General features: G+C 36.9%; 1 long non-coding RNA gene across 1 annotated transcript in view; it reads left to right on the top strand.

The window, feature by feature from the left end:
* The window catches only part of LOC132654727 (uncharacterized), a 341,596-nt gene that overhangs the window by 103,464 nt on the left and 224,095 nt on the right, over nt 1-14,037 (top strand). The window contains exon 3 of the long non-coding RNA XR_009592424.1: nt 8,527-8,608. This is a non-coding gene — a long non-coding RNA (uncharacterized LOC132654727). The remainder of the gene's footprint in view (nt 1-8,526; nt 8,609-14,037) is intronic.

The raw sequence follows: 14,037 nt of genomic DNA, 5'->3' as shown, positions 1-14,037 counted from the left end.
GGACTTCAACTCTGGATTTTGGTATGCTAACCACTGGGTAAGGCTGCCCCAACTGGCCCACCACTAGGGCCCAGCCTAAACTGTGGATAAAGCTGTGGACACCTGGAGAGTCATTATTTCACATTGCTGAAGGCAAGTTTATATCAGTCTCACATGTTCTTTTTGCCACAGAAACAGTCTCTCATCTTCTGTGCCTGATGGCCAGACTGCTTCTGGTCTTGATGCCATAAGATCACAGGATCCAGCAACAATTTCTACATGGTGGACTGACTAGTCATCTCTCTGTCATTTTGATTGGTACATAGATTGGTATATTTATTTAGCTTATAATTTATCTTTCTCAGGTCTCTGTTCACATTGATGGGTAAGCTAAGCTAATGGTAGCTTTGCAGCTAAAGAGCAGACAATTAGACCCACTGTTAGTTAATTGGTCAAATCATTAGCTAGTTAAAACTACTAGTTACTAGCTCTTTTATTTAAAAAGACAAACAGGTTTGCCTTGTTCATAGGCTACATGTTAATTGCCTATGTCTTACAGTGAATAACTAGATAGAAAGATATAATGTTTATGTAAGATCTGAGGATTTAAAAGTTTGAGTTATGAGGATATAAAAATTTGAGGGTCTAGGAAAATGTTTCAAAGTTGGTAAATTCAAGAAAGATTGGAGGGTCTAAGTAGGTGTTTTAAGATAAGTGAATGTAAATTGTAATAACACAAAAAGTAATTTAAGGCATATTGAAAATGGGAGATATTTCAGATTTCTCCAATCTATGCTATTGTTGTGCTTATGTTGTTATAGGAGTTCAGAAGTTTAGAGTTATGACATTGCTCAACAGAGTTCTGATAAGCTGATGGAGCACTGACTGTTTATTATCTTGTCACAAGCTTGAGATTTTGATTTCCTTTTGATTATCTTCTGGAGATAGACTTAAAGGTCATTCTCATCATGCTAAAAACATCTGTCTAATGTGTATATCTCAGACCCAAAAGCCATAGCTTTTACTAGGTCTTAATGGCATGAGTCTATGCCTGCTGTCTTGTAGACACTTGTTACCTGTTTTTTTATAAAATATGGATCTGAATACAATGGTGACACTAACATACATCCTTTTGTAAACTAAAATTCATATGAGTTTCAGGAAATCAAAAAGTCATGAGGCCTGGATATGGCATAGCTCAAACAGACACCAGATGAGTTTTCCCTTGGTCTTGGGATTCCTCACTTTCCCTAATTACTAGACAAATTTTAACTTCTGTCTCTAGTCTAAAATTGTCTCAACAGAGTTCTTCTGGTTGACAGACTCTATCCAGGGATCAGCTATGGATTGCAAACTGAAATCTGGACTTGCTGAAAGCTGAAGTAAACCAGTCCAGCCTATGTGATAGCTCCATATTTCTAATTAGATAGTACCCCACTGCATAGCTTTTGACTAGCCTTTCGGCCTTCCTGGGTCCCCAATGTCAGCCTGAAGAAATTACAGAAGAGAGAGATTCATTGTCCTTTGTCGACCTAAAGGATTGAAATGGTAAGTCAAAAGGGGTTCCCTGACATTAGCTATTATCTTGAGGACCTGCTTAGCTGGAGTAGCAACTAGACTAAAAGCCTGGAGAGACACTGGAAAGAGAGGATTCCAGAGGATGTTTTAAATCCTGGTGTAATAGTTCTCCTTGGCTTACTACCCTTATATCCACCCCGATGGGATCCCTACTCATTTTTATTTTTAGCTTTGGGCCTTATATTTTAAATCGCTTGATGGCTTTCATGAAGGAATGCTTGGGAGAGATACAGTTAATGGAACTCAGATCCCATTATAGAAAGGTAAATCTGGAGAACATCAGTGGTCATATCTAGAGGACCCGTGATTTGGTCTTCAAATGATCATGGGAAGGGGGAAATGAAAGACCAAAGAATTAAAAATTAGTTTTTTGGCTTATTGATTTAAAGTTTAAAGCACAAGCCTGAACAAAGCCCAGACAGGTGGAGACATGTCCAGCTATCTGCTGGAAGGAAATAGCCTTACTGCATTATTTTCCTGCCCATTATAAATACAGTTGCTAGGAAACTAGCCCAGATCACCCTTCCCCCCTTGGACAGCAAACCATTAAGCCAGACCATTAATGGTTCACAGGCTTTCCTAAGGCCAAGCCGTTCAAAATGCAATATCCCTTTTTGTGTTTCAACCAATGGACTGGCAGGAATTCCCATGCTTTGGGCATGCTGGAAGGGACTGAAATCTTTAAATCATCTACCTACCCTGAGCACAAGGCTCTCTGCTCTCAACTGCTACAGTGGTGAGGCTGTGAGCCCAAGCTATATCTTGTAATAAAAAGATCCTCATGTGTTTTGCAAAGGACTTCATTCCTGGTGGTCTCTTTAGGGTCTCGTGATCTAGGAGGAACAGTAACAACTTTGTTTTAAATAAGAATAATCTATTAATTAACTCTAGCATCTTTCAGCATTAGATGTGAAAACAAAACAGATTGTGTTAATGAGAAAGGAAATCTAGAAATCTAAATCTAGACTCCATGGCCTGGAGGCATCAAACTGCTATATTTCTCCTTATATGGAAAATTTTACCCTAAATAGTTTTTGTGAGTAATGATTTTGACAGTACTAAGAAAGAAAAGAAAAATATCTTATGACATGTTTCCTGTCCAATTTGCACAGCAGTTTTTTTTTTCCTTCTTTCCTTTTTTTTTTTTTTTTTTTTTGAAATTGAGTTCTCACTATGGAGTTCATAATATCTCTCAAACTTTGGTAATTGCTCTTGCTTTAACACACCCACCTAAAATATTGGCATTATAGGCCTGAACCATCATGCTCAGTTTTCCATGTGTTTACTGAGGTACATGGCTAGCCACTAAACCTGTAGTTATCTGTGACCAGAGGCTATTGCTCATTCTGAACAGTAAGCACCCTTTCTTACTGTTTCCTTTGCTTGGTATTGTTTTCAAGACAGTGTCTTGCTGTGTAGCCCAATTGGCCTGGAACTTCTTTATCCTTCTCAGGAATGCAGTGAAAACAGGCATGACATGCCTCACTCAGCATATTTAAATACTTTTTGTTGATACTGATACCAGGTCTAATTGTTGAACTAGTTTATAATCATCTTATAATTTAATGGAGTGCACTACAAAATAACATGTGAAATGTTTCTTGATTCATTAATTCATGGTCATAGTACTGGTCAACACTGTTCAATAACTCACATTCCTTTAAGGCAGAATTAAATGAGTTTTGCTGTTGTTGAAAGGTGCAAGTCAAGAAACAAAGTGATACTCATTTTCCTCATGCATCAAATACAGCCACATCAGAAAGTACTTTAAAAGTATGGATTTCCACCACAATAATGAAATTACTATGTTAAACAGAATAAATGTATTTGGGGGTAATAGCCCAGCTGTCATATGTGTGACATACTGATATAATATATGTAAGATTTAATTTTTTTCTGAAAGTATGGGCCAACCATGTATTTCTACATTGTTTAAGAAAAAGAAATTCACATGATGTGTTTAGAAAAAGACAAGCATTCTGCTAAAATGTCAATTGAAACAGAAAGAATGAACAGTTTTCCAAGGTTCATGAGTTTATCTTATAAATCTGCCCACAGGAAACGTAGTTAAGAACTGTATGCTGCCTATTAAGGTAACTGTTGGAAAAGTGCAGACGATGCCCCTTATTTTTCAGTAGACCTCTCCTTGTCATTGTGTTCATAGAGGTCATGGATCCCCAGCAGTATAAAGTACTTATTTGGTGTCCAGTATAAAAAGAAAATTATATCCCTTTGCAAAGACTGTGTATTTCTAGTTAGTAAAAGATTTGGGATTGTCCAAATCGGTATGTCTCTGCTGAGACGTAGGCTGATTGTTTACACAATCTGACCAATTCCCAAAGAGAATTCAGGGTCAGCAGAACCAAGCAGGGAGCTCATGTCCAGGTACATACACTGACTGTTATCTTGTTTATGTGTGGAAGGATAAATCTCAGAAATTTCATAATCTCTTGGAATATGGAGGTAGTGGTGGTAGTGGTGGCAGAGTTATGTATTTTCTTTTCATTTACCAAACTCTACTTATTTTCTTCCTAGTACTTTTAATTTGTCCCTTTTCTCTTTTGCCTTTATATGCTGATTCTCTTATTATATTTTAATGTGTCTACTAACTAAAGTGTATCAAGAGACACTTTACATAGATTAGATAGATATTCTACCATTTTACTATTGTAGCTTATCAGAAACTTTGCTGATGCCAGCTTTTACAGTGTGTGCTCAGTGTCTGCCTTCATGCCTACCATGAATATATAGGTTACAATTGTTCTTCACCATGAGTAGAAATAGATGCCTCCATGCACGGTGGATAGGTTCTGTAGGGTTCAAGCACCTTGAACATGTAGACACAAAGAGAAACTGTTGAAAGTATTTGCTCTGTTTAAACAGGTCCTACATGCCAGGAAGGTAGGCCAAATACCCTTCAGATTCTTAGAAAAAGTTGTAGTGTTTTTTTTTTTTTCGTTCTTCACTTTGGTCTTCTTTTTTTTTTCTGATGATCAAGAAGAAGCAAACTTATAGATTAGATAAATATATATGACACCAGGATCAGTACTTTTGCTGGAAAATATTCATGCAGTTGACATCTACCTAGAAAAACTGAGTGCTAAATATTTTATTTGTTTGTTTTTCTGAAAGAGGACATCATAATGTTACCTTAACAGAATCCAATTGGAAAACATGACATAAAATTACTAAGATTTAAAATAAAAATATGAAAAGTACTCACTTAGAAGACATTTTCCACTTGGATTAAATACCTCAGTAAAGACATCATCATAGAGGAGTTTCAAGCAAGTTTTTGGTGAGCATGCTATTAAGTTGAGTCAATGTGCACAAAATATGTGGAAAAAATGAATTTTAGAGTGTGACATAAGTCTTCAGAGCCACAGAATTAAACACTAGTTATGAGTCTGAGTAAAGCCAAGTTGCCACTAATCAGAATATTCTATGGGATAATATTATTTGTTTAGGTGACCACATTTTGCTGACTGCCTCTTTCAGTGACTATGTTAGATTGTCCAATGACAAATACTTTATACTATTAGTACTTTAGAGATTATTAATTCAGGAATTCAAAAAGGGTAAACCAAGATAATTGAAGGGGAATAAGAGTTCTTGAGAGTCTATAACCTGGGTTCAGTGCAGTAAAGAGGACTTGGAGTGGTCCTATGGGTAGATGTGCATCTGCTTATGTGATATCTGGACCAAAAGTCATCATATTGATGGATATAAAGATGTTTCAAGTAGAAACCGTCAGTGAAACTAAAAACCAGAGTATAAAATGTTTTGTAAAATTCAGGACTTCATGTTTCCTAACACAAGATTAACTTAGGTCCCTCAAAAACTGTATTTTCCTCAATTTATCCAGCATCAGGAACTCCTGTATCTCATAGCAGATTAACACAGAGTTTAGCTCATGGGACAACTGAAATAGTCCCTCAAATCTTAGTTTTGAAAAATATGAGAACTTACAAAATAGAGGATGTGTTTCTCAATTAGATATGCTATGATTTCAATCTGGTTCTGATAAATTTCACTTCCATGTTTCTCTGCAAAATTGATAGTAGTAACGGTGTCATGGCATTTCTTTGTAACAAACAATTGGTTCCTCATTTCTTATTTGTTTCATATATACAAAAAGGACATGCAGGGGTTATTGATACCATGAAAATTGGCAAATACCAGCAAAAGCCATTTGCAGCCAACCACATATATACTATGAGCTGGTTACACAGTTCATCAAATAAATACATGATATGCACTTATACAGAGAAGATGGATTGCTAACACATTAATAAAGTTCTTCTCCTGATGGTTGGTGCATTTTCACATACTCTGCAATGTGTGACATCACATATGGCAAATAGATTAGCAGGATAGACTGGCTTAAGAAAAACATGGAACTAATGGTTAAACCCTTATTCATAACCATGTCTTTTCCATTTACAAAACTTCAAGCAGCAGCTTCTTTGGTAATCCTGTAGAAACACTTCCATATCTCCAAAATCAGCAATGCCTTGACAAAAAATATCATGCCACTATCAACAGAGAAATTCCTCAACATTGATTAGAGGCCAAGAATCATAGTTTAATGGCTCAGGCATTTGCTGCCGAGATAAACCAGATAACATTTCAAGGATGTGAGGGAACTGAAGGCTACAGCTGTCTAGAAGGTAAAATATAGAGTATTATTTTCTTATTATTTATACTAAGTGTACCTGAGTAACTCTTTCCATTCTTACTAGTGACTTCCATTTCCTTTTGATCACAGATATTTGTCTGCCCTCTGCCTTTGTTTCCTAAGAGACAATCATTGAGGTAATGTGTGCTAGGCAATCAGAGAAGCTAGTTAGTATAGAAATGAGACAAATATTTTTCCCCTATTTAAAAAACCAAAACACAACAACAATGAATGTTGAGAGATAGTTAAGATTATACATGTAAGACAGAAAAAGGAATGAAGAAGAGACTTCCTTGTTTAACGAATGCACTGGGGATTACATGTGCTAGAATATAGAATAAGAGCTGGGAATCTATCCTTTGATGAACAGCATGGAAAACCACTAGGATAATTCTGTGGATAGCCTGAGTCACAACTCAAAACAAGCCAATGGGAGCTGAATTTATGCTCCACCATCTGCATTTACTTTTCTGGAACGTATGGTGAGAAATACTTCTGTAGATGTCTGGCACACAGCATTTATCTAGCATATCACATTTGAATCTATATATGTATGAAAGATTAAGAAGGCTTTATTTTGTCTCCTAAAATTCTTGCCTATGGATGAAAACCTGCTTCTGAAGTGAACAGTGTAACTATACAAAGGAATAGAGTCTATTGGATTTCATATCACATGGTCAGTGTTCTTCCTTGTAGGTATCCCCAAATATAATAAACTCTACATTATCAGCATGACTTTCTGTAGCCACTTACCATATAGGAAAATATAATAAATTATGGCAGACTGTGTCTAGAATACCTCTACCCCAACTCTCATCAGAGACTGCAGCTTCTTTGATGGAAAAGTCCAAAAAGAAATGGCTCAAGGAAGATGATAAACTGAATGAAATGTCTTCTGAATGCCAGATGACCCTCCTGGTAACCTGATAGTGAGACACCTTTTCCAGCTCTCCCTACTTTCACTACTCTGTGCCCATTAGACTAGGCTCCTCCATATGCCTATCAGCTTCTCAGTAAATTTTCTTCCTCAGGTCCTATAGTACATGTACATTTTGTGGTGGGTAAGGAGAGACAAAGAGAGAGAAGGAGGAAGGGATGAAGGGTAAGAGGGAGAAAAGAGACAGAGATATAGAGAGAGACAGACAGAGAGACAGAGAGACAGAGACAGAATCAGAGATGATCATTGAAACAGCAACTACAAACAACAAAACTGGCAACAATAAAGTGGATAAATGGAAATTATGAAATTTACAGGCAAATGGTGGGAACTAGAAAAGATCATCCTGAGTGAGGTAACCAGAACCAGAAAGATACTCACTTATAAGTTGATATTAACCATTTAATATAGAATACTAAAATCTACAGTCCTAAAGAAGCTAAACAACAAGGAGGACCCCAGGGAAGATGCTTAATCCTCATTGAGACGGTCAAACAGGATAGATATCTGAAGTAGCAGAAGACAGGAGCCTTCCAGAGAGGACATCTGAAAGACGCTACCAACCAGGGTATCGAAGAATATAGTGAGACTCATAGCCAAACTTTGAGCAGAGTGCTAGAATCCTTATGGAAGAAGAGGGAGATAGAAAGATATGGAGAATTCAGGATCTCCACAAGGAGATAAACAGAGACAAAATACCTGGGCCCAGGGAGGCCTGCAGAGACAGACACTCCAACCAAGGACCAAGCATGGAAAGGACCTAGAACCCCTTTTCAAAGAAAGCCCTTTGGCTGATCAGTTTCCAAGTGGCTTCCCTAGTAAGGGGTACAGGGGCTACCTCTGACATGAACTCAGGAGCCAGCTCTTTAACCACCTCCCCTTGCGGGGAGCAGCCTTGCAGGGCCACAGAGGGAGATTATGTAAACAGCCTTGATAAGATCTGATAGGCTAGGGTCAGAGGGAAGGGGAGGAGGTCCTTCCCTATCAGGGGGCTAGGAAAAGGGCATAGAGGGAAAAGAGGGAGGGTGGATGGAGCTGGGAGGAGACAAGGGATGGGGCTGCAGCAGGGATACAAAATGAATAAATTGTAATAAATAAATATATAAATAAAATTAAATTCGAAAAAAAAAAGAAATTCAAGAGCTGCTGTGTTAACTGCTTTTTGGTGCACATAAGTTGGAGTCTGTTTTTCTGAACCCAGGATAAACAATCTAGTTGTTTTTGCTTTTATATGGACACTTGGTATTTGTGTTAGTATGTATTTACTGTATTTAAAAGAAAATTAATGAAATGCTTTTCTATGTTAGGCATTTTCTATGTTAGGACTTACAATATTAATTTCTTTCCTTTTCAGAACAGCTTTATGTGATAGTATCATTACCACTGTACACATGATGAAAAAAAGGCACAGAGCTTAGCACTTTGCTCAAGATTTGGTAAGTGTGTGTCCTGGGCATCTGTGCAGTGACCCTGACTTCCTTCCTTTTGCTATTTCTCATGCTGTACTCTATTACTCTGTATACTGTTTTTTTTTTTCTTTCTTCTTCTTTTTGAAAAATAAAAATAACTTTTATGATGCAATATTGAAAAATATAAAGAACTTTTGGTGAAAAGAAGGACTTTCAGTTTCATGATTTTTGTCTTTGGCTTTCACGCTCATCACTGCACATAAATTTCAGGATTATTTCATGTGAGTCAAGACAGTGTGCATGCTTTCCTTCTTGTTAGGGTCTGTGAATCAGTGAAGAAAGACCCCAGACTCAGATCGTATGTAAAAACAAAGAGTCTTTGTTTTGTAGAGAAAACCAGCATGATGGGGTCAATAACTCATGCAAACTGGTAAAGACCCTGAAGGGAGTTTGCAGGCTCCTTTTAAAGTCAGGAAGGGGAATTCCTACTGTGATGACCTCGATTGGGATTGACTATTGTTCATGGAGGCTATATGACTCCAATTGTGACTAGATAGTGCCCATTGGAGACTAGGTGACTCTAAATGGGACTGGTTGGCTCCTTGGAATAAAGTCTCACTCTCAGAACACAAATTTTACCCAACAAGTACATTGTTCACTTTCTTATGACTTTTTCTCCTCTAGTATTTTTTGCTCTTTTTTTTCCCTCCTGTCCTTTTTCCTGTTTTTTTTTTTCCTTCTTCCGATGTCTATCCTGTTTGTCTTTCTGAATGAGGACTGATCATCTTACTCAGGAACCTCCTTCTTGCTTGGCTTCATTAGGTGTACAGATTTTATTATGTTTATCCTACATTATGTGGCTAATATCCACTTATAAGTGAATATATACCACGTGTGTTTTTCTGCTTCTGAAATGCCTCACTCTTTCATATGCCCAGAAATACATTATAGACAGACACTATCTAAAAAACAAAATCAAAACACATTTCATGATTCCCTTGTATTTTAGTTGCTGCATAGCATTCCATTGTGTAAATGTACCACAAGTTTTGTATCCATTCCTCAGTTGAGGGATATCTGAGTTGTTTCAAGATTCTGGCTATTACAAGTAAAGTTGATATGAACATGCAGCCTTACCAGGCCACAGAGGAAGACAATGAAGCCAGTCCTGATGAGACCTGATAAGATAAGGTCATGTGGAAGGGGAGGAGGACCTCCCGTATTAGTGGTCAGAGGAAGGGGCAATGGTGGATAAGAGGAAGGGAGAATAGGATTGGTGGGGGATGATGGAAGGGGCTACAGCTGGGATACAAAGTGAATAAATTGTAATAAATAGAGATAAATAAATTAATTAATTAAAAAAACATTCAAAGTTTACATCAATTACTTTAATTAGTTAAGCTATATTTTAAATATTTTTAAATGTCCATATTTTCTACTTTTTTGCTTCATGAAATTTATGTATGACTCTATAGAAACATTTCTATCTGAAAGTACTACTTTCAATATTACCTCAATTGCTATTATTGTTTCTCAAATTTACATTTAACTTGAGCGATGAAGGAAATATTTGTATGTACTTAATTGAATAATTCATTTGTTTAGTCAACTTCAAAGATTTATTTAAAAGTCATTGACTTTTTAAATCAAAATATTTTATCTTTCTATACTAATTTATGGCCACATTTTTATTTTTGTATTTGCATCTATCATCCATATAGAATTTATTTCTGAATTTAAGTGTTAATAAGTTAAATGTTGTTTCTTTCCTTAAACAGCAACCCTGTCAGTTGCCATCCTAATGTTTTAAAAATAAAAATAATATGTCATTTAAAAATATTAACTGTATCATGATTTTACTCTTGGAGGCATTAGGCTGGATTTTCTACTTTTCTGATTTGTGTAGCTACGTGTTAGTGCAATTCTATTTTAAGTGTTATAATTTTATTTTTTAACTTAATTTATTTGATTTTTATTAATTACAGTTTATTCACTTTGTATCCCAGATGTAGCCCTGTCTCTCCCTCATCCCATCCCAATCCCACTCTCCCTCCCTCATCTTCTTCCATTCCCCTCCCCAAGTCCACTGATAGGGGAGGTCCTCCTTGCCTTCCCTCTGACACTATCCTATCAGGTCTCATCAGGACTGGCTGCATTGTCTTCTTCTGTGGTCTGGTAAGGCTGCTCCCCCCTCAGTGGTATGTGATCACAGAGCCAGCCACTGAGTTCATATCAGAGACAGTTCCTGTTTCCCTTACTATGGAACCCACTTGGAGACTGAGCTGCCATTGGCTACATCTGAACAGGGGTTCTAGGTTATCTCTATGAATGGCCTAAATTAGACTATCAGTCTCAGAAAAGCCTGGGTCCAGAATTTTTGGTTCTGATATTCTGCCAATTTTATTTTTCTTGAGGAAGTCATATCAGTCCTCTGCCTTTAGAGTGTTTGATTTTGTTTTTTAGACAGTGTCTGTCTATAATATGTTTCTGGACATCCTGGAAACACTATATAGACCAGGCTGTAGTAAAACTTATAAAGATACACCTATCTATACCTTTAATTCCAAGTTGAATTAAAGATATGTTCCATCAATATGATGGAACTTATTTCATTTTTGATTAACTTTACTTGTCAAATTTTCTGTATGAATTTAGAATTAATGTGACAACTTTTGAAGTCATGCCAGTACACATGACTAGAACAATGGAAATATCAATGGCCATTTTTGTCATGGAAGAAGGAAAGTTTCACAGGGTTCTAACCCTAAATACAGAACTACAGGCAACTAAAGGAATAAAGCTCTCCCAGAGATGTTTCTTCAAATTTGTTGTGCAATGCAAAGTTTTCATAAAAATACACACACACAATGAAATTATAATATAATATAATATAATATAATATAATATAATAATAGAAGTCAAAGATAAAAAGGCTCTAAACTGGAGATTGAGGGGAGCATAGAAGGGGCTAGGTAACAGGTAGCTGGGAGAAGCTGGAAAAAAAAGAAAAATGTTTGATGTGATTTTAATTAGAATATGTTAAAATACAAAAATATCAATAATATTGGTCACAGTTATTTTATGAATTGACTTAGACAGGCTTTACATTTTTATGCCAAAATGAATAATATAGGAATTGTTAAATACTCCAGATTAAGAAAAAAAAGAGAGATAGATAGAGAGAAAGAGAGACCTTTGAATTAAGTCTTCAAGTTTCTATAGTCATAGTTTCCAGGTACTTTTTCTTTTGTAAATCATAAGTAGTTCTTTGTATATTCTATCCTATTTTATACATGTTTATGAAAGTAGATACTTTTCTTCCATTATGTTTTATGTTGGCATTTTTATATGAACTTTGTCTGTTTCTATATTATTTTATATATTTATTTATATTTCTATGCTATTCATTTTATTTATATCCACCAAACAATAACTTGTATTTTTTAATTCCAGTTTTTACAAGAACTCTTATGTATTTAATTTTCTATTATAAATATACTCCATTCCCCTCAAGACTCCCTGGGCCCTGGTTGATTGTCTCTGTCGGTCTTCTTGTGGAATCTTTTCCCCTCCATGTCCTTATCTCCTTCCCGAACCCTTCCAGAAGACTCCCCGTGCTCTGCGCATTGTTTGGGTGTGAGTCTCAACATCTGTTTCTTTTTAAAATTTTATTTATTATTTGTTCACTTTACATTCTGATCATAGCCCACTCCTCTGTCTCCTCCAAGTCGCACCCTCTCTCCCTCCTCTACCATCCTTTCTCTTTTATTCCTCAGAAAAGGGGAGCTCCTCCAACCAACCCACCCCAGTTCCTCAAGTTGTATCAGGCTCTTCTTCTTTCCCTGTGGTCTGGCAAGGAAAATCCTCCAGGGGGAATTGATCAAAAAGTAAGACGGTTCCCACTCCCTTTACTAGGGAAATGCACTTGGAGCCTGAGCTGCCAATGTACTAGATCTGTATAGAGGCCTAGCTCCAGTCCAGGCATGGTCCCTGGTTTGGTTCTTCAGTCTCTAAAAGCCCCTCTGAGCCCTGAATGGTTGGCTTTGTTGGTCTACTAAGAACTCCTCTCACATCCAAATCCTTTTATCTTTCCCCCTACTTTTTCACAGAACTCCCATGGTTTCCCCAAAGTTTGGATGAGTCTCAGCATCTGTTTCAATATGCTGCTGGGTGGAGCCTCTCAGAGGACAGCTAAGCTAGGCTCCTGTATTCTGGCATAATATAATATCTTTAAGAATGTCAGGGGTTGGTTCTCTCTCATGGAATTTGTCTCAGGTTCTACCAGGCATTGGTTGGACATTCCTTTAATCTTTGCTCTATTTTTATCCTTGCACATCTTTTAGACAGGATAAACTTAGGGTCAAAAATTTTTTTTGGGTGAATCCTGTCTAGTTAGAGGGTATCCTCTTCAGTCTTCATGACCCTTGCTACTAAGAGTCTCAGCTTGTCACAGAGACACTGCTACCCATAGTTTCTCTTCTCTCTGCAGGCCCTCTGTCCTCCTGGACCCCCTTTCCCCAGGTCTGATCTCTACCCTCACTTTTCCTGCCACTCTCTCTTCTATCTTGTTCCCTCTTTTCAATCATTTTCACTGTTTATTCTATTTCCCCTTATCAATGAGATTTAAGCATCCTCCTTCAGGTCCTCCTTGTTGCTTATCTTCTTTATGTCTGTGAATTACAGAATGTTTATCCGGTACTATATGGCTAAAATCTGCTTATGAGTGAGTACATAACGTGTGTGTTTTCCTGGGAATGGGCTACCTCCCTTAGAATGATCTTTTTCAGTTCTACCCATTTGCATAAAAATGTCAATGACATCCTTGTTTTTAATAGGTGAGTAGTATTTCACTGTGTAAATGTATCACAGTTTCTTTTCCCACTCTTTGTTTGAGGGACATCTAAGTTGTTCCCAGATTCTGGCTATTACAAATAAAGCTGCTTTGAACAGACTGGGGCAAGTGTTCTTGTTATATGAACATCTTTTGGCTATATGCCCAAGAGTGGTATAGCTAGTTCTTACGGCAGACCTATTTCCAGGTTTCAGAGAAAATGCCACATTGATTTCCAAAGTTGTACAAGTTTTTACTCCCACCGGCAATGGAGGAGTGTTCCCCTTTTTCCATGTCTTTACCATTCTGAGCTGTCTCTTGAGTTTTCGATCTTAGGCATTCTGATTGTTATAAGATAGAACCTCAGAGTAATTTTGATTTGCATTGCTCTGATGACTAAGGATATTGAACATTTCTTTTAAGTGTGTTCAGACCATTAGATATTCCTCTGTTGAGAATTCTCTGTTTAGCTCTGTAACACATATTTAATTAGATAATTTGGTTTGTTGGTGTTTAATTTCTTGAGTTCTTTATATATTTTGGATATTAACCCTCTGACAGATATAGGGTTGGTGAAGATCTTTTCCCAATGTATAGACTGCAGTTTTGTTCTAATAACAGTGTC

This window comes from Meriones unguiculatus, chromosome 6, assembly GCF_030254825.1.
Source record: "Meriones unguiculatus strain TT.TT164.6M chromosome 6, Bangor_MerUng_6.1, whole genome shotgun sequence".
Lineage (NCBI taxonomy): Eukaryota > Metazoa > Chordata > Mammalia > Rodentia > Muridae > Meriones > Meriones unguiculatus.
The sequence above is the reverse complement of the archived record's forward strand: the minus strand, read 5'-3'. Positions and strand labels throughout refer to the sequence as shown.